Source organism: Bombina bombina, chromosome 1, assembly GCF_027579735.1.
Source record: "Bombina bombina isolate aBomBom1 chromosome 1, aBomBom1.pri, whole genome shotgun sequence".
Taxonomy (NCBI): domain Eukaryota; kingdom Metazoa; phylum Chordata; class Amphibia; order Anura; family Bombinatoridae; genus Bombina; species Bombina bombina.
Genome location: NC_069499.1, coordinates 836,717,005 through 836,734,914, shown reverse-complemented (window position 1 = coordinate 836,734,914; position 17,910 = coordinate 836,717,005).

Genomic DNA, 17,910 nt, shown 5'->3' with positions numbered 1-17,910 from the left:
TGTGCTTCAAAATGGATAGACAAACAAATCGTTGTGAATTTGAAACGTGATGAATTTAAAACGTGATGAATTTAAATGAATAAACAAACAAATCGTGATGAAAAAAATGACTTAACTTCTAGATGAATAAACAAACAAATCGTGATGAATTTAAAAAACTTTACTAAGATAAAAAACAGTATAAGATCGTTTCAATCGTATTTTATGGTTATACCATACAATGAATCTGTTTAGAGCATGTGGGGGTACATCTTTATCGTAAAACAATGCTAAAAGTTCGGATTTTTAATCCTTAAGGTGGAAGTTCGGATTTGTAATCCTTATGGTTTTCTTAAGTTGTGGCCACAACCAATTTTAAAACAGTTAAAATCCAAATGTAGTACTGTGCTGTTGTTAATTTTGCAGTTTATTCTCCCCCTAACCGGACCTCTGATATTCCTTACCTCCGTGTTTTCTTTGTATTACCTTGGGTTCTGGGAAGAGTGCTTTTTGTAAGTAGGTCGAGTTCTCCAAGCGGCTTTGCCGCTGTTTGAATTTCCTCCGCAACTACTTCCTACCCTGATGTGCGTGTGACGTTGACGTTGTACACGGAGGACCAATCAGGCAACCGGATCGTGGGGGGAGTGTTTCTTGTACTGGAGCCAATCTTTCCACACTCGATGTCAGGTTTTCTACGCGTTTCAGCGCCGTAACTTGCGCCTTTATCAAGACTGTATAATCTGGTGTGTCTTTTAGGCTCCTATATAGTCCTGTTGAGGTTAGGATACTCCCCCTAATTAATGCTCTAATATGTTCCGGTTTATAAATTATCATTTCTTAGCCTTATTCATTTTCTTTCAATGGCAGATTCTTTGTATACAACTAATGTTGTTAACACATTTATACTGAATTATATTGAAAATAAAATAAATAAATAAATGAAATAAATAAAACATGTGAGTGAAAAGTGATGTTTAGTGAAAATGTGAAGGGAGACTGTGGTGTGTTAATTCAATTGTTGTCATATTCAAATAAGTATGAGAATATGTGCCATCAAATAATGGTTATTTTCTATCGGGTAATCAGTACACTATTGTACTGTTGTTATGGCAATACTGTTCACTGTTTTCGCTGCACTCACAAGAAAGGATTCAAGTTAAGCTCTGCATTGAGGCCATATGGTGTGAGAGTATTGAATTTGAATATGAGTTCAGCTTCCTTTAATAGTAACATATTTTCCATATTACCTCCTCTGTTATTATGTATCTTTTTTATACCCCAGTATGTGAATCCTATTGGTTTTTTTTGATGTTTTTCTGTGAAATGTTTAGATAATAGATGTTTGCAATTACCTCTTTTAATGTTGGATAGATGTTCTCTTATTCTATCATGTAGTGGTCTACTCGTTTGCCCTAAGTATTGTAATTTGCATTTGCATTGGATTAAATAAATTACATTTGTATCTGAACACCTAATGGTGTCTCTTATGGGGTATTTATAGTTGTTATTGGAGGATATTACTACTTTACTTTTTTTTACCATATTTGCACGCTTTACAGCTTGTGCAAGGAAAAAAACCTTGCAGAGCATTTCCATATAGGTCTTGGTCTCTTGGTTTAGATGATTTGTTAAATTGACTGGGTGCCAGTATACTTCCCAGATTATTTGTCTTCCTGAATATTAGTGTAGGTCGTGATTTTACAATGTCAGTTAGTAGTGGATCTTTTCTAATTATGTGCCAGTGTTTATCTAGAATCTTTTTTATAATCTTATGATCTTCACTGTATTCTGTAATGAATGATATTTGGTTATGTGATAAGTTTTTGTTCTTATTTGTATATTTTAATAATTCTGTTCTATCTTTATTTTGATTGCGGAGGAAATTCAAACAGCGGCAAAGCCGCTTGGAGAACTCGACCTACTTACAAAAAGCACTCTTCCCAGAACCCAAGGTAATACAAAGAAAACACGGAGGTAAGGAATATCAGAGGTCCGGTTAGGGGGAGAATAAACTGCAAAATTAACAACAGCACAGTACTACATTTGGATTTTAACTGTTTTAAAATTGGTTGTGGCCACAACTTAAGAAAACCATAAGGATTACAAATCCGAACTTCCACCATAAGGATTAAAAATCCGAACTTTTAGCATTGTTTTACGATAAAGATGTACCCCCACATGCTCTAAACAGATTCATTGTATGGTATAACCATAAAATACGATTGAAACGATCTTATACTGTTTTTTATCTTAGTAAAGTTTTTTAAATTCATCACGATTTGTTTGTTTATTCATCTAGAAGTTAAGTCATTTTTTTCATCACGATTTGTTTGTTTATTCATTTAAATTCATCACGTTTTAAATTCATCACGTTTCAAATTCACAACGATTTGTTTGTCTATCCATTTTGAAGCACAATTTGTGTATCAATTTTATTTAGAGGCACATCAATTTATTTAGAGGCACATCAATTTATTTAAAGGTACAGTGATAATACACCGAGCATACACATTTTGAATAAATAGAAGGATTTTATAAAATTGTCCTTGAAGAATTTTAAGAATCAACGTTTTGTTTTTGTTTGTTTATTTGTTCACATTTTTTGGAAGACACTACATAACACCAGAACCACACAAAATTTATGATTCAAAGTAATTATATTTATTCAAAGAAATTATATTTGGTAAATCCATACACAATCTATCACAGTGTATACACACTTCAAATCATAGTTTATACTCACAGCTCTTTTAGAGCGCTCCCCACACCCATCACTACTTGCACATTTCTATACATCTGATATTGGGAGCATATCAGATTTGGGGAAGCTAGTTGAGTCCTATCTACGTATCACTCCACACTTTCCTTTTCTTGCATTCTTCTTTTCTCCCGTAGAGTGAACAGTAGATAACACCATGGACATATTTAATCTAAGAGATAATATATTATCTGATATATCGAATAATTCTAATGACACACTAATACATAAAACTAATATAGACATACACGAAGAAATGTCTGAATTAGAAAATATAATGATGAGAGAAATAAAACAAAAAATTGAAATAATATTTATGGAAAAATACACCAGTTCTAATATGGTCCCAAGAGGACTTAGACTGAAGAAAAATTGCACTTTCGAATTAGAAGAAGATCACGAAAATGAATGGTGCAATGTACTAGAAAAAGCATCATTAGATCTGATGCAAGTAATTATAAAATCTCGCACTAGAACATTAGAAAATCTTTCCATAAAAATTAATCAATTTAAAGAAACACTCAAACCATATATAGAAGATAGCAAATTTAAAGAAAAACAACAAAGCATCATTAAAAATATGAAAGATCTTAACACAAGTATATATAATAGTAAAAGAAAAAAATTAGAGAGAGATGAAACTGACTATAATCATAACCAAAATAAAAATAAAAGAATTTCACCAAAAAACTACTGTGAAAATAATGACACAGATATAGAAGAAACAGAAATGGAAACAATTGATACAGATAAGAACAACACAAATCAAAAAGGAAATAATGAACTTTTTAAAAAAACGAATAAAAACAATCAACAATATTCAAATAAAAAAAGTGATCATACGAATAGAGAACAATGGACTAAAAATGTAAAAAAAGAATATAGAGACAATTATGAACAACACACAGGGACATATCCAGATAGACACAGAGAAGAATATAATTCTAGACATCATTCCAATAGATATTTTAGAACCCATAGAAATGATTATGGGCAAAATTATAGAGATACAGATAATTATCACAGAAGTAGAACCAATAATTATGGAGGTGGATTCTACAATTACAACCATAACCCAACACAAAATCGGGAATACAGATATTCAAATAGAGACCATAGAAATAATTACACACAAAATTGGAAGAATAGAGATCACTACACAAATGATTGGAGCAGCAGACAAAATTGGAGAAGAAACACACACAATCCAAATATGAATTATCATGAAAGAGAAGAGTACAGATATCACAATCAGGAAGAACTTAATTCCAATCATGATAGACGAAGACACAACTCATATAATGACCACCCAAGACAACAACAATACTATAGGGAATATGAACCAAATTATAACAGATATCACAATAATAATAAAGAAACCAGAGACTCACAAAGAAAGATAGAACTTGATAATAGATATGATGTATTGGAAACCATAGATGATGACAATCAACATTTTTTAGGGATAAGACAAGAACACCCATCCACATCCAACACTATACAACAAGAAAACAGAGAGAGATTAAAAAATCAAAAGAAAAGAAGATTAGAGGAAGTAGAGGAAGAAGAGGCAGAGAGCCCAGGAAAGCACAAAAAAACGAGATAAACACAACAGAAAGCAATAACATTAATAAGGGCATTTTTAATTTAAGTGATAAACCCCTAAATAGAGAACAGGAAAATGTCCTAGCTAAAGGATTATCATTTGCCCCAACTACTAGGTTAAACAAATTCAACACCCTAATAAATGCAAACCAATTTATACGCAAACTCACCTTAAAAAGACATTTTTTGAAAAATCCCCAAGAGAATCAAATACAAACTAAAAAATCAGAATACATTCACACATCACTTAAACCTAAATCATCATACTATCCGACACAAGATAAAGGAGCACATATTGAAATGTTTGAAAAACTAATAAAAGAAGAAATAGAGAATTGTGAAATCAATAAAAGAAAACCATCTAATCTAACTAAAAAAGAGAGAACTATCTTAAAAGAACTTAAAGAAGACCCAACCATCACAATAAAAAAAGCAGACAAAGGCGGAGGGTTAGTTGTATTAAATACTAAAGATTACATTATGGAAGCCAATAGAATACTGGGAGACACAGAAACCTACAGAAAATTATCATTTAACCCTATTCAAAAACAGACAAAAAATTTCGAAACAATTTTAAATATTGCCAAAACAGCAGGAATAATAAATAATCAAGAGTATCAATTCATAAATATAAAATATCCAAAAACTCCAATATTCTATTACCTCCCTAAAATACATAAAACACTAGACCACCCACCAGGGCGTCCAATAATCTCAGGAATTGATGCTCTTACTTCTAATATGTCACAATATGTGGATTCATTCCTACAAAAATACGTACAAAACTTACCTTCTCATTTAAAAGACACCACAGATTTTTTAAATACATTAACAACAATAAAATGGCAAGAGGACTACACATTAGTCACATGCGACGTCAATTCATTATACACCAACATACAACACAAATTAGGAATAGAAGCCGCAGAATACTACTTGAACACAGATTATGAAATGAAAAATCCACAGATTAAATTTATTTTAAACTGTATGCAATTCATATTAGAAAATAATTATTTCAACTTCAATCAAATATTTTATTTACAATTAAAAGGAACAGCTATGGGCACAAGGTTTGCACCCAGTTACGCTAACTTATTCATGGGGAGGTTTGAGGATAAATATATCCTACACTCCCCATGGGGTGCAAACCTTGTGCTCTATAGGAGATTCATAGACGATATGTTTCTGATCTGGAAAGGGGATCAAGAACTCCTCAATTTATTTCTAGAAGACATAAATTATAACACTTGGGGTTTAAGTTTTACCCATGAATATAGTAAAACAAATATACATTTTTTAGATGTTCAAATAAATATTATAAATAACACCATCACAACAGAAACATATTTTAAACCTACAGACACAAATAGTTACATACATCCGGATAGCTGTCATTTGGAAAGATGGATCAACAATACACCTAAAGGCCAGTTCTATAGGATAAGAAAAAACTGTACAGATGAAAATACATTTCAGAAACAAGCGAACATTTTGGAAAGGAAATTTAAAGAGAAGGGATATAAAGATAAAATAATACAAGAAGCCAAAAATCAAGCAATAAATAAAGATAGAACAGAATTATTAAAATATACAAATAAGAACAAAAACTTATCACATAACCAAATATCATTCATTACAGAATACAGTGAAGATCATAAGATTATAAAAAAGATTCTAGATAAACACTGGCACATAATTAGAAAAGATCCACTACTAACTGACATTGTAAAATCACGACCTACACTAATATTCAGGAAGACAAATAATCTGGGAAGTATACTGGCACCCAGTCAATTTAACAAATCATCTAAACCAAGAGACCAAGACCTATATGGAAATGCTCTGCAAGGTTTTTTTTCCTTGCACAAGCTGTAAAGCGTGCAAATATGGTAAAAAAAGTAAAGTAGTAATATCCTCCAATAACAACTATAAATACCCCATAAGAGACACCATTAGGTGTTCAGATACAAATGTAATTTATTTAATCCAATGCAAATGCAAATTACAATACTTAGGGCAAACGAGTAGACCACTACATGATAGAATAAGAGAACATCTATCCAACATTAAAAGAGGTAATTGCAAACATCTATTATCTAAACATTTCACAGAAAAACATCAAAAAAAAACCAATAGGATTCACATACTGGGGTATAAAAAAGATACATAATAACAGAGGAGGTAATATGGAAAATATGTTACTATTAAAGGAAGCTGAACTCATATTCAAATTCAATACTCTCACACCATATGGCCTCAATGCAGAGCTTAACTTGAATCCTTTCTTGTGAGTGCAGCGAAAACAGTGAACAGTATTGCCATAACAACAGTACAATAGTGTACTGATTACCCGATAGAAAATAACCATTATTTGATGGCACATATTCTCATACTTATTTGAATATGACAACAATTGAATTAACACACCACAGTCTCCCTTCACATTTTCACTAAACATCACTTTTCACTCACATGTTTTATTTATTTCATTTATTTATTTATTTTATTTTCAATATAATTCAGTATAAATGTGTTAACAACATTAGTTGTATACAAAGAATCTGCCATTGAAAGAAAATGAATAAGGCTAAGAAATGATAATTTATAAACCGGAACATATTAGAGCATTAATTAGGGGGAGTATCCTAACCTCAACAGGACTATATAGTAGCCTAAAAGACACACCAGATTATACAGTCTTGATAAAGGCGCAAGTTACGGCGCTGAAACGCGTAGAAAACCTGACATCGAGTGTGGAAAGATTGGCTCCAGTACAAGAAACACTCCCCCCACGATCCGGTTGCCTGATTGGTCCTCCGTGTACAACGTCAACGTCACACGCACATCAGGGTAGGAAGTAGTTGCGGAGGAAATTCAAACAGCGGCAAAGCCGCTTGGAGAACTCGACCTACTTACAAAAAGCACTCTTCCCAGAACCCAAGGTAATACAAAGAAAACACGGAGGTAAGGAATATCAGAGGTCCGGTTAGGGGGAGAATAAACTGCAAAATTAACAACAGCACAGTACTACATTTGGATTTTAACTGTTTTAAAATTGGTTGTGGCCACAACTTAAGAAAACCATAAGGATTACAAATCCGAACTTCCACCATAAGGATTAAAAATCCGAACTTTTAGCATTGTTTTACGATAAAGATGTACCCCCACATGCTCTAAACAGATTCATTGTATGGTATAACCATAAAATACGATTGAAACGATCTTATACTGTTTTTTATCTTAGTAAAGTTTTTTAAATTCATCACGATTTGTTTGTTTATTCATCTAGAAGTTAAGTCATTTTTTTCATCACGATTTGTTTGTTTATTCATTTAAATTCATCACGTTTTAAATTCATCACGTTTCAAATTCACAACGATTTGTTTGTCTATCCATTTTGAAGCACAATTTGTGTATCAATTTTATTTAGAGGCACATCAATTTATTTAGAGGCACATCAATTTATTTAAAGGTACAGTGATAATACACCGAGCATACACATTTTGAATAAATAGAAGGATTTTATAAAATTGTCCTTGAAGAATTTTAAGAATCAACGTTTTGTTTTTGTTTGTTTATTTGTTCACATTTTTTGGAAGACACTACATAACACCAGAACCACACAAAATTTATGATTCAAAGTAATTATATTTATTCAAAGAAATTATATTTGGTAAATCCATACACAATCTATCACAGTGTATACACACTTCAAATCATAGTTTATACTCACAGCTCTTTTAGAGCGCTCCCCACACCCATCACTACTTGCACATTTCTATACATCTGATATTGGGAGCATATCAGATTTGGGGAAGCTAGTTGAGTCCTATCTACGTATCACTCCACACTTTCCTTTTCTTGGATTTTACATGTTGCAATATCCTCGTTGTGGATTTAAATTTTTAATTGTCTACAACAAAAGGTTTTTGGATTTTAAACTAGTGCGGCAGATCTAGCTACATTTTGTATTCTGTATTCTACTGCTAGCAGATTCGCCACTTATTTTCCTGGCTGCAGTGAGGTCTGGAGCAGGTGTCTGGTCACTGACCGGATGGGAACTGTTTTCACGCAGATGGTGGGAGGAGTCTGAACATGGAACACGGAACAGATCCACAGAGATGCCATCCAAACACCGGGGGTGCCTGCGACACATATGGAGGAGCAGAAAGAAGTGCTTGTGTCAGCAGTTCCTAAGGATTACTGGTAAGAGGGCAGAAAGGGCGTAGCAGATTTTCACAAGTTACCCCACGGATGTTAGCCACAAGTCTTTGGCGAACCCTCCCTGAATATCCCACACCAGACACCTTAAAAGATTACCTTTTGGGACATTTTTTACAATAATACCAATTAGTAGTGAATATCAGTACTCACTAATTTGTACTTGTATGTATGTTTGTATATAGACATAAGTAATAATTTAGTGTCCTGTCGCCCAAAACACTTTGTATCTGTGTGTCAGTATGTCTGTCTCTCTGTATGTGTGTGTCTGTGTCTATGCCTCTATCTGAGTTTCTGTGTCTCTGTGTTTGTATGTGTGTGTGTCAGTGTCTCAGTGTGTGTATCTCTATGCTTATACGTGTGTGTATGTGTCAGTCTGTGTATGCCTGTACAGAGACATAAGTAATAATTTAGTATCCTGTCACCCCAAATACTCTGTATCTGTGTGTGTCAGTATGTATATCTCTCTGTATATGTGTGTCTATGCCTCTGTATGAGTTTCTGTGTCTCTGTGTTTGTATGTGTGTGTGTGGCAGTGTCTCAGTGTGTGTATCTCTATGCTTATATATGTGTGTGTGTGTGTGTGTGTGTGTATGTATGTGTCAGTCTGTGTATGTCTGTATAGAGACATAAGTAATAATTTAGTGTCCTGTCACCCAAAACACTCTGTATATGTGTGTGTGTGTGTCAGTATGTCTGTCTGTATGTGTATGCGTGTGTCTATGCCTCAGTATGAGTTTCTGTGTCTCTGTGTTTGTATGTGTGTGTGTCAGTGTCTCAGTGTGTGTATCTCTATGCTTTTATCTGTGTGTGTGTATGTGTCAGTCTGTGTATGTCTGTACAGAGAAATAAGTAATAATTTAGTGTCCTGTCACCCAAAACACTCTGTATCTGTGTGTGCCAGTATGTATGTCTCTCTGTATGTGTGTGTCTGTGTGTATCATTGTGTCTCTGTATCTGTGTGTGTTTCTGTGTGTCACTGTGTCTTTATGTGTGTCACTGTCTGTATGTGTCAGTGTGACTGTCTCTTTGTATGTGTGTGAGTCTGTGTGTATCATTGTGTCTCTGTATCTGTGTGTATGTTTTTGTGTGTCAGTGTGTGTCTCATTGTATGTGTGTGTCTGTCTGTGTCTCTGTGTGTCTGTCTGTGTAAGTATGTGCCTGTGTGTGTCACTGTATTTCTGTGTGCATGAAATCCTATATAGATATACAGACACATACACACAAATGCACATGTACAGAGAGAAAGAGACACTGACATAGGTCAGTGTCTATTTCTCTCTGTACATGTGCATCTGTGTGTATGTGTCTGTATATCTATGTGTATCAGTGTGTGTCTTTCTGTGTGTGTTTCATGCAATTCCAAAAAAGGAAATTTATGCTTACTTGATAAATTGATTTCTTCTAACATACGACGAGTCCACGGATTCATCCTTTACTTGTGGGATATTATCCTCCTGCTAACAGGAAGTGCAAAGAGCACCACAGCAGAGCTGTCTATATAGCTCCTCCCTTGACTCCACCCCCCAGTCATTCGACCGAAGGTATTGGAAGAAAAAGGAGAAACTAAAAGGTTCAGAGGTGACTGAAGTTTTAAACCAAAAAATATAATCTGTCTCGACTTGTGGGATACAATACCAAAGCTACAGGACATGGATGAATGGGGGGGACAAGACAGATACCTAAACAGAAGGCACCACTGCTTGAAGAACTTTTCTCCCAAAAATAGCCTCCGAAGAAGCAAAAGTATCAAATTTGGAAAATTTGGAAAAGGTATGAAGGGAAGACCAAGTTGCAGCCTTACAAATCTGTTCAACAGAAGCATAATTTTTAAAAGCCCATGTGGAAGCCACCGCTCTAGTAGAATGAGCTGTAATTCTTTCAGGAGGCTGCTGTGCAGCAGTCTCGTATGCGAAACGGATGATGCTTTTCAGCAAAAAAGAAAGAGAGGTAGCCGTAGCTTTTTGACCTTTAAGGAACTTGCTGATAACCCCTTCTCCAATCCTTCCTGGAGAAAGGACAAAATCCTAGGAATCCTGATTCGCACCAATAAAGATATTTACGCCATATCTTATGATAAATTTTCCTAGTGACAGGCTTCCGAGCCTGAATCAAGGTATCAATGACCGACTCAGAGAAACCCCACTGAGATAGAATCAAGCATTCAATCTCCAGGCAGTCAGCTGCAGAGAAACTAGATTTGGATGTTGGAATGAACCCTGAATGAGAAGGTCCTGTCTCAGAGGCAGTTTCCACGGTGGCAGAGATGACATTTCCACCAGGTCTACATACCAAGTCCTGCGTGGCCACGCAGATGCTATCAATATCACCAAAGCCCTCTCCTGTTTTATTCTTGCAATCAGACGAGGTAGGAGAGGAAAAGGAGGAAACACATAAGCCAGGTTGAATGACCACGGTACTGCTAGAGCATCTATCAGTACTGCTTGAGGATCCCTTGATCTGAACCCGTAACAAGGAAGTTTGGCATTCTGACGAGATGCCATCAGATCCAATTCCGGTGTGCCCCATTGATGAATCAATTTTGCAAACACCTCCGGATGGAGTTCCCACTCCCCCGGATGAAAAGTCTGATGACCTAGAAAATCCGCTTCCCAGTTCTCCACTCCTGGGATATATATTGCTGATAGATGGCAAGAGTGAGTCTCTGCCCATTGAATTATTTTGGAAACCTCTATCATCGCTAGAGAACTCTTTGTTCCCCCTTGATGATTGATATATGTTACAGTCGTGATATTGTCCGACTGGAATCTCATGAATTTGGCCGAAGCCAGCTGAGGCCACGCTTGAAGCGCATTGAAGATCACTCTCAGTTCCAGAATATTTATTGGTAGTAAGGACTCCTCCTGAGTCCACACACCCTGAGCCTTCAGGGAATTCCAGACTGCACCCAGGCCAAGAGGCTGGGGTCCGTCGTCACTATGACCCATGTTGGCCTGCGGAAGCACATTCCCTGGGACAGATGATCCAGTGACAACCACTGCTATGCCCTGCGGCCTTATAACCACCAGAAGGGACCCTAGCACCTTTGTGAAAATTCTGGGAGCTGTGGCCAACCCGAAAGGAAGGGCCACAAACTGGTAATGTTTGTCCAGGAAGGCGAACCTGAGGAACTGGTGATGATCTCTGTGGATAGGAATGTGAAGATACGCATCTTTCAAATCCACGGTGGTCATATATTGACCCTCCTGGATCATTGGTAAATTGTTTGTATGGTCTCCATCTTGAACGATGGGACTCTTTGAAATTTGTTTAGAGTTTTGAGATCTAAAATCGGTCTGAAGGTTCCCTCTTTTTTGGGAGCCACAAACAGATTGGAGTAAAACCCCTGCCCTTGTTCTAATTTTGGAACTGGGCAGGTTACACCCATGGTATATAGGTCTTCTACACAGCGTAAGAACGCCTCTCTTTTTGTCTGGTTTACAGACAAACGTGAAAGATAAAATCTCCCCCTTGGGAAAGAATCTTTGCATTCTAGACGATACCCCTGGGTCACAATTTCTAATGCCCAGGAATCCTGAATGTCTCTTGCCCAAGCCTGAGTGAAGAAAGAAAGTCTGCCCCCTACTAGATCCGGTCCCGGATCGGGGATGCCCCTTCATGCTGTCTTGGTAGCAGCAGCAGGCTTCTTGGCCTGTTTACCTTTATTCCAGGTCTGGTTAGGTTTCCAGACTGACTTGGATTGAGCAAAGTTCCCCTCCTGCTTGGAGGCGGATGAGGAGGTAGAGGGACCGCCTTTAAAGTTTCAAAAGGAATGAAAATTATTCTGTTTGGTCCTCATTTTAACCATCTTGTCCTGAGGAAGTGCATGACCTCCAGTAATGTCAGAAATGATCTCCTTTAATTCAGGCCCGAATAGGGTCTTACCCTTAAAGGTAATAGCTAAAAGCTTGGATTTAGATGACACATCAGGAGACCATGACTTAAGCCATAATGCTCTACACGCTAAAATGGCAAAGCCTGCATTCTTAGCCGCTAATTTAGCCATTTGGAAAGCGGCATCTGTAATAAAAAAATTTGCTAGCTTGAGAGCCTTAATTCTATCCAAAATATCATCTAATGGGGTCTCAACCTTAAGAGACTCCTCTAGAGCCTCAAACCAAAAAGCTGCTGCAGTAGTTACTGGAACAATGCACGCTATAGGTTGCAGAAGAAAACCCTGATGAATAAACAACTTCTTTAGAAGCCCTTCTAATTTTTTATCCATAGGATTTTTGAAAGCACAACTGTCCTCAATAGGTATAGTTGTAGGCTTAGCCAGGGTAGAAATAGCTCCCTCCACCTTAGGGACCGTCTGCCACGAATCCCGAATGGTGTCAGATATGGGAAACATTTTCTTAAAAGTAGGAGGGGGAGAGAACGGAATGCCTGGTCTATCCCATTCCTTAGTAACAATGTCCGAAATTCTTCTAGGGATTGGAAAAACATTAGTGTAAGTAGGGACCTCTAGATATTTATCCATTTTACACAGTTTCTCTGGCGGGATGACAATAGGGTCACAATCATCCAGAGTCGCTAAGACCTCCCTGAGTAACAAGTGGAGGTGTTCAAGCTTAAACTTAAAGGCCATCACATCTGAGTCTGTTTGAGGGAACATCTTTCATGAATCAGAAAGCTCTCCCTCACACAGCAATTCCCCCACCCCCAAATCAGAACACTGTGAGGGTACATCAGAGATGGCCAATAAAGCATCAGAGGGCTCAGCTCAAGCGGACCTACTGCGCTTACCCTGTAAACCAGGCAGTTTAGATAATACCTCTGTAAGGGTAGTAGACATAACTGCAGCCATATCTTGCATGGTGAAAGAATCAGACGCACTAGAAGTACTTGGCGTCGCTTGGGCGGGCGTTAAAGGTTGTGACACTTGGGGAGAAGTAGATGGCATAACCTGATTCTCTTCTGACTGAGAATCATCCTGAGACATACTTTTATCAGATAAAATATGTTCTTTGCAATGTAAGGCCCTTTCAGTACATGAGGGACACATTTGAAGTGGGGGTTCCACAATGGCTTCTAAACACATGGAACATTGGCTTTCCTCAATGTCAGACATGTTAAAACAGGCTAGTAATGACCACAAACAGGCTTGAAAACACTTTATTTTGTGAAAAAAATAACAATCTGAAAAAACGGTACTGCGCCTTTAAGAGAAAAAAGCATACAATTTTTCCAAAACTGCTTTAAAACGATAAAATTATCTCAATTTTATGATAAATGTATCCCAACTTGTCAGCTAAGATTGCCCCACAAGAAAAGGAATACTTAACCCTTAAGAACAAAAAACGTCTGGGGTCTGCAAAATTGGATTAACCCTTCGATTAGGCCCAAACTTTCCTGAAAGGCCCACCGGAGCTGGAGCTTGCTGCTTGCATGGGAAATACAACTGCGCAACTGAGGCGCGAAAATAGGCCCCGCCCATCTAACTTGATGTCTCACAGCCTTAAACAATAACTGCACCAGAGCGGTCTAAAAAAACCTAGCCATGTGGGTTCATATACCCATCTAAATGAAGACATGTATACCCTCCATCGCCAAAATAAATTGAAAACGTTTGCCACAAAAAACGTTATTTTACCTCCCAACATAGAATCGTTTGCCCACAAACATCATGTCATCAGTGTCAACCATTTTTTACAGCCCAACATACAGGTCCAGTAATATCCCTCTCTATACATTAGGATTACTGCTTACCCTTTCCCTCATGGGGATACTGTCAGCCAATTCTGAAATAACACAGTCTCTCCAGAAAAAAAATGACTGAACATACCTCAATGCTTGTAGCATGAAAAACGTTCCTCACACTGAAGTTTCTTAAGTACTCCTCATCCATTCTGTGGGAACTACTCTGGATCTTAGTAACAACTGCTAAGATCATCAGTCTCCAGGCAGAAATCTTCATCCATCTGCTGCCTGGGAAAAAATAGCACTCACCGGTACCATTTAAAATAAAAATGTCTTGCTTGAAGAAAATAAAAACTAACATTTTATCACCTCTTTCACTTTACCCTTCCTATTACTTAGAATAGGCAAAGAGAATGACTGGGGGTGGAGTCAAGGGAGGAGCCATATAGACAGCTCTGCTGTGGTGCTCTTTGCCACTTCCTGTTAGCAGGAGGATAATATCCCACAAGTAAAGGATGAATCCGTGGACTCGTCGTATCTTATAGAAGAAATAGGTCCACCAAAAACATCAGCTCCAGGCCCATGAAGCCCTTAATTTGGCATTGGCTGCATCACTACAGGGCACTGTGGCAGGCAACATCTAGATAGGGGAAACCCAGGGGAGGAGGAAGAAAACATAATCCAGCTATGCATGTATCGTTGCGTAGTATACACAAAGTTCATATTAAGATTCAGTTTTCTTCTTCACTGTGCTGAGCTGTATCCTGCCCTGTTCTTTTTCCCACTGGGGGGGTGACACCATGAGTTACCGCACCAGGTGACACCAACCCTAGTGATGACACTGGTCATGTTACAGTTTAAATAAAATATAATGGACAATGTGTGCTGTATTTCATAAACAGACAGAGAAAATAACATATTTATAAAAAAAACTTTCCAATGTACTTCTCTTGTCAATTTTACTCCATTGTCTTGGTATTCTTTGTTTAAAAAAAAGCAGGTAGGCAGGCTGAGCAGAGTGAATGTGTCTGGAGCACTATATGACCACCTGCTTTTAAACAATGGATACCAAGGGAACAAAGTAAATTGACAACAAATGTAAATTTAAAAATGATTTGCTTTATCTGAATCAGCAAAACATGTATGTGTTAACCCCTTAATGACCACAGCACTTGTCCATTTTCTGTCCGTTTGGGACCAAGGCTATTTTTACATTTTTGGGGTGTTTGTATTTAGCTGTAATTTTCATCTTACTCATTTACTGTACCCACACATATTATATACCGTTTTTCTCGCCATTAAATGGACTTTCTAAAGATACCATTATTTTCATCATATCATATAATTTACAATAAAAAAATGATAAAATATGAGGAAAAATGGAAAAAAACACACTTTTTCTAACTTTGACCCCCAAAATCTGTTACATATCTAAAACCACCAAAAAACACCCATGCTAAATAGTTTCTAAATTTTGTCCTGAGTTTAGAAATACCCAATGTTTACATGTTCTTTGCTTTTTTGCAAGTTATAGGGCCATAAATACAAGTAGCACTTTGCTATTTCCAAACCATTTTTCTTCCAATATTAGCGCTAGTTACATTAGAACACTAATATCTTTCAGGAATCCCTGAATATCCCTTGACATGTATATATTTTTTTTTAGTAGACATCCCAAAGTATTGATCTAGGCCAATTTTGGTATATTTCATACCACCATTTCACCGCCAAATGCGATCAAATACAAAAAATCGTTCACTTTTTCACAAATTTTTTCACAAACTTTCGGTTTCTCACTGAAATTATTTACAAACAACTTGTGCAATTATGGCATAAATGGTTGTAAATTCTTCTCTGGGATCCCCTTTGTTCAGAAATAGCAGACATATATGGCTTTGGCGTTGCTTTTTGGTAATTAGAAGGCCGTTAAATGCCACTGCGCACCACAAGTGTATTATGCCCAGCAGTTAAGGGGTTAATTAGGGAGCTTTTAGGGAGCTTGTAGGATTAATTTTAGCTTTAGTGTAGTGTAGTAGACAACCCCAAGTATTGATCTAGGCACATTTTGGTATATTTCATGCCACCATTTCACCGCCAAATGCGATCAAATTAAAAAAAACGTAAAATTTTTCACAATTTTAGGTTTCTCACTGAAATCATTTACAAACAGCTTGTGCAATTATGGCACAGATGGTTGTAAATGCTTGTCTGGGATCCCCTTTGTTCAGAAATAGCAGACATATATGACTTTGGCGTTGCTTTCTGGTAATTAGAAGGCCGCTAAATCCTGCTGCGCCTCACACGTGTATTATGGCTAGCAGTGAAGGGGTTAATTAGGGAGTTTGTAGGGAGCTTGCAGGGTTAATTTTAGCTTTAGTGTAGAGATCAGCCTCCCATCTGACACATCCCACCCCCTGATCCCTCCCAAACAGCTCCCTTCCCTCCCCACACCCCACAATTGTCCCCGCCATCTTAAGTACTGGCAGAAAGTCTGCCAGTACTAAAATAAAAGGGTTTTTAAAAAAATATGCTACTGTGTAGGATCCCCCCCTTAGCCCCCAACCTCCCTGATCCCCCCCAAAACCGCTCTCTAACCCTCCCCTTTGCCTTATTGGGGGCCATCTTGGGTACTGGCAGCTGTCTGCCAGTACCCAGTTTGCAATAAAAAGTGCTTTTTTGTTTATCTTTTTTTTCTGTAGTGTAGCTTCCCCAACCCCCCCCCCCCCCCCACAGACAAACCCCCACCACCTTGCTGATCGTATTTATTTTTTTTGACATTTTTGACTTTTTATTTTCAGCATTTTCTGTAGTGTAGCGGTTCCCACCCGCTCCCTCCCCGTGCACACGCCCGCCCCCACCCTCCCGTGCACGCGCGCGCGCCCGTGCACGCCCCCAGCCACCCCCGCCCACGATCCCGCCCCCCTTCACATAACGAGGGACATCGATGGCCGCCACCCGCCTCCCGGTCCGGCTCCCACCCACCAACGCAGCAAGCCACCGATCTCCGGTGCAGAGAGGGCCACAGAGTGGCTCTCTCTGCACCGGATGGCTTAAAAAGGTTATTGCAGGATGCCTCCATATCGAGGCATCACTGCAATAACCGGAAAGCAGCTGGAAGCGAGCAGGATCGCTTCCAGCTGCTTTCCACACTGAGGACGTGCAGGGTACGTTCTCAGGTGTTAACTGCCTTTTTTCTGAGGACGTACCCTGCACGTCCTCAGTCGTTAAGGGGTTAAACATCCATACACACACACCGACACATCCATACACACACACACACACACACATAAATACATATACAAATACGCACACACGTACACACACTCACTACACACTCTCTCATACAACACACACACACACACTCACTACACACAACACACATACTACACACTCTCTCATACAACACACACACACTCACTACACACAACACACATACCACACACTCTCTCATACAGCACACACACTACACACTCTATCATATGCTATGTGTGTGCGTATTTGTATATGTGATCAGCATTCCTTTACATTGATTTCTTTATTACCATTTGGCAAAGAGATGTTTGTTATGAAACTAGTGCTGCTGGGTCTTGCTTCAAATCCTAGGTACAGGATGATAGGTAGTAAAATCTCTGGCTGCACAGTCAAAACCACAGACTCTTCTAGAGAGGTCACATTTACAGCTACATTCAGGTTCTTGCCCTTTG